The sequence below is a fragment of the Ochotona princeps genome, chromosome 6 (genome assembly GCF_030435755.1).
Source record: "Ochotona princeps isolate mOchPri1 chromosome 6, mOchPri1.hap1, whole genome shotgun sequence".
Taxonomy (NCBI): Eukaryota; Metazoa; Chordata; class Mammalia; order Lagomorpha; family Ochotonidae; genus Ochotona; species Ochotona princeps.
The window spans coordinates 13,518,657-13,526,790 of NC_080837.1; the positions used below are offsets into that span (position 1 = coordinate 13,518,657).

Genomic DNA, 8,134 nt, shown 5'->3' on the forward strand with positions numbered 1-8,134 from the left:
GTGCAAAGGATATGTAGCTGACTTGCTTTCTCCCCTGTTCTTATTTTCTCTCTCTTCTTTCTCTTTCTGTATGTACTTCACCTTCTCCTGAAGGCAAGCTCAGAAACTGACAAAAGCCAAGGACACAAAGCTGTCTATTTCCAAGGCCCCTCGTTCCTCTGCGAGCCGGGATTCCTCAGAGCCTTCGGCAGTAGCTGTCACTATCATGAGCACCAGAAAGCATCCCCAGTGGCCTGGTGCCTCCACCCCAAAGCAGCAGGTGCCCAACTGGAAACATCATGGTCTTCACACACACTGAGTCTCTTTCCTGATGATGCTCATGGAGGCAGGATCGTTGTGGAGACAGGCTAAGGGACCCCGCTGCCTATTCACATTCCGGCTCTAGGTGACCTTGGGCCACTTGCTTCATTGCTGTGAGCCTCTAGGATGGAGAAAGTAGCAGTACCTGCCTGGTTGGGTGGCTGTGACCCACCACATACACAAGCTAAGCACCATACGAGGCTACTCTATGGAACTAAAGGGAAAATAGAATTGAGAGAAAGATCATAGGGGTGCCAACATTTTTGAAGCCTGTGCACCATAGCTATGGAACATGCACATGTGTGGATTTACACACTCCCGGCTGGCCTCACTCATGCTCCAGCGCCTCTGACCATGCCACACCTTCTGTCTTTTTCTATCCCATCTCCCCTTGTAGGGTACCTGTGAACTACTGCCAACAGTGGGCTTCCCTCTTTGAAAATCCTCCAGCCCATGTCCTCGGTCTTTCCCAGAGCCCACTCTCAGGCATGACCTAACACTTTTGCTCTTCTATTTCTCATAAACAAGTCCATATGCCATCATGTTAATTTCCGGGCCCCTGGTTGAGCTTCTCACCATCGGGTCAGTGCACCTCATGTGAACAGATGGCAATGCACTGTCCCTCTTTTTTCCCTTTAGTATTTAGTCACAGCTTAGCTTCCCGAAGCAGCTCTTTCTAAATTGCATGCTGACATTTTCTCTGCAGCCAAGGCCTGGAGGGCCATGCTCAAGCAGCCCCTCCCAGGACCCCTGAACAAGTGCTCAGAAGGCAAACCAACTGGTAGTGGACAGCCCTTCTGGGAAAAGCACAGTGTAGGTGCCTGGGGCCAGCATCCTGGGTGGGGGCCTGCTGGCAGGCAGCACCCCAAGGAGGATTGGTTCCTCCCAGCCTTACCATCCATTGTATCTCCTTCATCCACTCCAGCCTCTTCATCCACTGTCCCTGGTCTCGAGCTTCCTGGGTTCCTGCAGGACGCTGGCTGGGATTCCGATGCCTCAGAGCCAGCTAGCCATTTCTGGTGATGCAGGTGCTGCCTTGGTGGAGTGGTCCTGGCAAGGGGACCAAGGCCCTGGTCTCCAATTGATAGAGCTCCCCAGTGGTCTTTTGAGAACAGAGCCAAAGAAAAATAGAAAGCTTTGTTTGCGTAGTCAAAGGAGCTTTGGGGGATGGGTCAGTATTTTCTTTTTGTTTTTCCTCCAACCTATGTGTGAGTTATTCTGGCCTCTCCTTCCTCCTGTTCTCTACCTCTTTTCTTTCTCTTCACAGTAAAGAAGAAAATGCTTTATGTTACAATAGCAAAGCAATAGCGTTAGCATCATTATAGGGGACCTCAAATAATTTTTGAAAGAAGATGAGAAATAACAAAGATGAACAGAAGAAAGAATTGGTTACAGTAACCTAAAACACATGATACTGGAGTTTGACCGTTTTTTAGAAGACTTATTTGAAAGCCAAATTTACAGAGAAAGAGAAATAAAGATTTTCATTTGCTGGTTCACTCCCCAAATGGCCACAATGGCCAGAGCTGAGACAAAAAAAAAGCCAGGAGCCAGGAGCTTTTTCTGGGTCTCCCACATGGGTGCAGGGTCCCAAGCCTTTGGGTCATTTTCTGCTGCTTTTCCAGGCTATAAGCAGGGAGCTGGATGAGAAGCTGAGCAAGCAAGATTTTAATTAGTATGTGTATGATATGCTAGTGCTTGCAGGTGGAGGGTTAACCTGTTGAGCCACTATATCAGCATCAATCTGTCCATTTTTGTAAGGAACACTTGTCACATGATGTCCTAAAGCCGTTATGACAGGAACACACGGACTGCTGGGCAAACATTCTTAATGCCGCTGGTCTCTTTAAATTAGGGGTTTCTTCACTCATAACTGTAGGTTTGGTTTGTCAGACTGTTGTATTTGCCCAGGGTAATTTGTCTGTAATCTGAGTTTGCTGTCACCAGAAGGCAGTTGTGGTCTATTCTCCAAGTGTCTGGGACGTGAAGTCTACATTCTCTGTTTAACTCTCCTATTCAACAGAGGATTAGAGGGACTAGGGGAAAGGTCCCAGGTCCTGCGATAAGCTTGCAACAGGACCAAGGCTGGAGGAGACTTTGTCTGCTTGGCACATGTTTCCTGGAGCCTGGAGCAGGCTATCTGTGATCAGAGTTTGATGAGAGTTCTCTTGGACTGGACAGAGAGGAAGTCATGATGCTGGGCTGCTCCCAAGGAGCTCCTGGCTTTTATTTGTTTGTTCATTTATTTTGTTTTTAAGAGACTAATTTAGATTTATTTCCTTTTATTGGAAATGCAGAGCTACAGAGAGAAGGAGAAACAGAGGGAAAGATCCTTAGTCCGCCGGTTCACTCCCCAAGTGGCTGCAACGGCTGGAGCTGAGCCGATCCGAAGCCAGGAGCTAGAACTATTCCCAGGTCTCCCAAGCAGTGCAGGGTCCCAAGGCTTTGGGCTATCCTCCACTGCCTTCTGAGTCACTAGCAGAGAGCTGGATGGGAAGTGGAGCAACCTGGACATGAACTGGTGCCCATATGGAATCCTGACGTGTGCAAGGCGAGGATTTCGCCACTGGGCCATTGAGCTGGGTCCAAGGAGCCCCTGGTTTGAAGTCGCCATGCTCTCCTAATCATCTAATTGTCAGTTTGCTCACGTTTGTTGAAAAGCATGGAGTGGAAGTTCCTCCTTCCTCAAATGGCAGTTTTTGAAAATTCATTTTTCCAGGGCCAGTTGTGTTGCAATCAGCTAAGCTGCAATCTCTGGCATGCCATACCCAAGTATCAGTTTGGGCCCCAGCTGCTGTGCTTCTGATCCAGCTCCCCGATCATGTGCTTGGGAAAGCAGTAGAAGATGGGCCAAACCCTGCAGCCACTTGGGAGACCTGGAAGAAGTTCCTGGCTTCAACCTAGTGCTACTCTGACCACTATGGTCATTCTGAGAACGATCCAGATCCCTCTCCCTCTTTCATTTCAGATAAATAAATCTTTAAAAAGATTTGTTTTCATTTGTTAATTGAGAGAGATTTCATCTATCCGTGAACCCATTCCCCAGTGTCACAGGCTGGGCCAGGCTGAAGTTAGAACACAAGTACTCCTTCCAGTTCTCATGCCTGGGTGCAGGGACTACGGACCTGATGTCCCTAGGGAGCACTTTGCAGGAAGTTGGATTGGAAGTGGAGGAGGCAGAGCTCAACCCAGGCACTGTGATTCGGGCTGCAGCATCCTAAGAGGCATCCTAACTGCCGTGTCTAATATCTGCTTCCTCCCTCAGGTAGTTTTTTTTTTTTTTTTTCTAAGTCAAAGGAAAAAGAAACCAAAGAGGAAAGGAGGCTGTGAAAGTTCTGAGACTATACCTAAGAGAAGAGGAGGTGACTTGCAGGAAGGGGAAGATAGGCAAGCCTCGTCACATGCTGAGGTCAGAGAGGGCCTGGCTCTGCGTTGCCAAGGATGGGCCCAAGGGCTTGTCTGTGCCACCTCTGCTGCTCTGGGCCTGAGCCCGGGGACTCCCTGGGTTCTGAAAAAGTACTTCCTTTCAGTATGTGTTGCCTCAGCTCTGCTTTCTGCTTCCTGGGCCCCTAGTGATCTCTTAGAACTGCCCTGAGTTCTGAAAGCTGGTCCGTTAGAACTTCACTCCTTTGCCTGCAGCAAACACCAGCACATGTCAGAGTTACCTGGAGGTCTGCCAGAACACAGAGAGCCTGAGAACTTGCATTTTGAATGGGTTCACACACAATGCTGATGCTGCCAACCCTTGCCCTGAGAAGCCTGGCCTGTAGCCATAAGCCCATCTTCCAGGGGCAGTAGGGTGGTGACAGGGAAGACTTGATTTACAGCTCAAGTCTTTTGCCTGCTGATCTGTGCCATCACTCTCCTTCTAAGCTTCAGTTTTGTCACCCATTAAATGAGGAGTCTATGGAATAGCCTTTCTGAATCTTGTCTTAGATACATTGTGAAACTGGTTTTCCCCTCCAAATGCCTTGTCCCATGGTTTGTCTGAAATGTGCAGTCTTTATTCAGTCCCCAATTTGAGTGCAAACTGATCGTTTTCCCTTCCAAATTATTCTTCCTTTTTTTTTTTCTTCAGGTGTGGCTTTGCTGAATTTACCTGATTCCATTGACTAAGGGCTACACTTCCCAGTCTCCTTTGCAGTTTGATGTGACCATGTGACTAGTTCTGGTTGCTGGGAGGTGAGCTTCTGGTTTATACCCTTAAAGAGAAAGAATATTTTCTACGTAGTGCTGTTTTCCTGTTTCTGCCGATAGAAGTGGAGAGCCAACCTCATTCAACTGGAAACAGTTTTTTTTTTTAATTTAAAAAAATTTTTTTAAAGATTTATTTATTTTATTGGAAACGCAGTTGTACAGAGAGGAGGAGAGACAGAGAGGAAGATCTTCTGTCTGATGATTTACTCCCCAAGTGGCCACAAAGGCCGGTGCTGCGCTGATCCAAAGCCAGGATCCAGGAACTTCTTTCTGGGTCTCCCACATGGGTGCAGGGTCCCAAGGCCTTGGGCTGTCCCCAACTGCCACAAGCAGGGAGCTGGATGGGAAGCGGGGCTGCCGGGATTAGAATTGGCGCCCATATGGGATCCCAGCGCGTTTAAGGTGAGGACCTTTAACCATTAAACTATTGCACTGGGCCCTGGGAACAGGTTTTCTGGGCATCCATTGTGAGTCCAGATATGCTCTAAATATTAGGATTACATCATTGAGTCTGAAAGACAAAGATCCCTGCTTTCAAGGAGTTTTTAGTCTAACAGGCATAGACCTGTTCAAAGCAATAACTTAGATGCTTAAGCCTGAAGTCTTTGGGAAGACTTACTACAGGAAGAAAGGAGGAACTAGGAGTAGGAGAGGGAGAGTGACAGGGAGGGATAGGTTGTGTGGACAAGGACTTGGCAAAGCATGGGTTCTTGACTCCGGAAACCACCATGACAGTCCTCCCTGCTTGGGTGCAGACTGTTGTGTGGGATGGAAATTGCTGTAGTTGTCACATAATTTGGATCCCATGCAAGACGTTAAACCCCTAAAGTCCTATGTTAATGAGACCAGGAAGGTAGCGCTTTAGTAAGCTCATGGTTGCTCTAACTACAGGGTTCAAAAGGAGCTTCTTGAGGGAGAGAAAGGCTTATTTCTGATCACGGTTTGGAGGTTCCAGTGACTCTGGTGGCTCCTAACGGGTTCTGAGTGTGGCAGAGGCCAGCAGCAGAAGGGCAGGTATGGAGAAACTGTCCCTTGGCTAGCCCGGAAGCACAGAGAAGCAGAACTGGACTTGGTTCAAACCCCGGCTCTCTGGTGAGATTGACACACAGAGGGGCAAGCCTCAGTGACCCAAACGTGTCCCGTGGATCCCTCCTCCAAAGCACCCTAGAGAGATCCAGTCTCCACCCTAACCCATGAACTGTTAACAGAGGCTCGAATAGCTGTATAAGTGTGGGGAGCCACGTTCTTTCCAGGTGTAACAAGCAGGTGGCACCTTAGATTGTGATGTGTGGGTGGGGCCTTGTGAGAAGTATCTACGTGTAATCTTAGCCGGTAGGCCACAAATGGGATTGGTGGAGGTAAGTCTTGGAAGGAGGCTCCTGTGAGAAGATGACCCTAAAAGCTTGTGTTGGGGCCCAGGCTCTTTCTCCCTGTCTCTCTACTTTATGCTCCACCCTCAGCCATCTGCCATGGGGCCCTTACCAGAGCCAATGGCTGTGACACGCCTTTGAGCTTTGAACACCTGCAACTGAGCTCCATGAGCTAAGCCACCACCTGAGATGCCAGCCCCCCATACGGGAGCACTGCTTTAGCTCTACTGCCATGTGTCTGATCCAGTCCTGCTAATGCACCTCTGATGGCAGCGGAAGGTGGCTCATGTGCTTGGACTCCTGTTACCCATGCCGAAGACCAAGATGGAGTTCTTGGCTCCTGCCTTCAGCCTTTCTCAGTCCCAAGCTTTACAACTATTTGGGAGAGTGAAGGAACAAATTGGAATTTGCTTTCTCTGCCTTTTCCTTTCTCTCTCTTTGTCGCTCTTTCAAGTAGATTAAATAAATCTTTAATTGTTTTCCTTTTTATAGATTCACTGCCTAAGGTACTTCTTCCAGCAATGAAAAGTTATCTGGTAGAGATAACTTCATTTTGCATTTAAGAGCTTTGTTATAGCTACCGTAGCCTAACTTTTCTTTGTTCAGGGGGTCAGAACCAGTCACCAGGGTAGGTGCTGGGTTAGGCTTCTGTGGCTGCCATACAGATGACCATAGTCTTGATGACTTAAAACAATAGCAATTGATTCTCACAGTCCTAGGAACTGGAAGGCCAGGAGGTGGCAGGTTTGCATGCCCTTTGGAGGCTCTGGGGCAAACCCTTTCTCATTACCGTAGCTCCCTCCTGGCAGCTGCCAGCTCTTCTGTGACTGTGTCACTCCAGCCTCTGCTACCATCAGCACGAGGTGTGTGCTCTTTGTGTGTCTCTCCAAAAGTCACCGGTCATTGGAGTTAGGGCCATCGTGAGTTCAAATCAAGATCCCGAACTTCATAACATCGACAAAGACTGCTTTTCCAAATGAGGTCACATGGACAGGCTTTAGGGGTTAAGATATGGTTGTATCTCCTGTGGGGAGGGTGTGGAAGCACCAGCCAGCCCCAGGATAACCGCAGGAAGCATAGAGTATGTTGTTTCTGAATGTGCTGGCTTGCTCAGGCCACAAGGTGGGTTTCTGTGGTGGGGCCAACCCCCTGTGGCTGCTGAACATCCTCTGAGATGAACGCCGGAATTGTGCACCTGCCAGTGCTGGCAACAGCCACACTGCTGCCTCATGCTACTTGCCTCCATTCAATGGGTTCATCTCTGTTAACCTCCCTATATCTGAAATCAACCCACAAAGCAAACAGGCCACAAACCACAGGAGACCTAGGTGCATTAGAAATCCCCAACCTCCTGATGGAGGAAATAGGGGTTGATGTGAAAAGGTGAAGGACCTGGAAGGAAACGGAGGCAGGAGGTCCAATACTGAGGCTTGCCTCAGGAACCACGGTGTGGGCATCTTGGAACATACTTCCATGGCACTGTGGCCGAGGGTGATGCTACAGAGTAGCACCCAGTGAAGCCCAGTCCCAGCCAGTTTGAACTTGGCCCTTCAGTGTCATTGGGTCTGTAAGCTCCTACCTGGTCAGACTATGAAAGGTATGGATTTCAGGGGTTCCCAGAGGCAGATGGAAGGAGTGTTTGAGGGTGAAGGTAATTCAGGGGCTCACATGCTGCCTCTGTGTGAATGGATTTGAGTGTCCTGATAGCTGGGATGCCTGTTGCATTGCTCACTGGCTAAATCGAGGTACTAGTAGCCTCACTTTGTGGATGAAGGGGTGAGGAGGGTGCAGAGGTGGAGGCGGGGACGGTAAGGGCATTTTTCCAAGTCCCTGGCTTTTAATGAAAATCACTAGATCAAGAAGAAAGCCATGGCAGGAGTGCTGGGAGCATGGGGGAGCAGCTTGGCCCCAGGCTTGGCAGGAGTAAAGGATTTCAGCCAGAAAATCCCCCGTGACAGTTTTTCATCCAAGGAACTTAGAGAAAAAGCAGTCACTGGTCAGATAGCTTGCGGAGCGGGGAGCTCAGAGCTGCTTCATCCTCCCCAGGGAGCACTGGGGTTCATGGTAAATCCGAATAAAAACTCATCAGCCGTGCCCAGTGCCAGGGCTGGCCTCTCCCCAGCAGAGACAGAGCAGCCTTGGCCAGCTGGGTAGCCCTGTGTGCCAAGAGCAGAATGCAATGGAATGTTCAGCTCCTGCCAGGCAGAGGGACGTGAAACACAGAGTTTCAACGTGGCAGCAAGGAAAGGCCTGGCTGAAATCGAGCC

General features: G+C 49.2%; 1 long non-coding RNA gene across 1 annotated transcript in view; it reads left to right on the plus strand.

Moving 5' to 3' along the window:
* The window catches only part of LOC131480449 (uncharacterized), a 31,293-nt gene extending 23,643 nt beyond the window's left edge, over positions 1-7,650 (plus strand). The window contains exon 3 of the long non-coding RNA XR_009245536.1: positions 6,360-7,650. This is a non-coding gene — a long non-coding RNA (uncharacterized LOC131480449). The remainder of the gene's footprint in view (positions 1-6,359) is intronic.
* Positions 7,651-8,134: the final 484 nt, after the last annotated feature.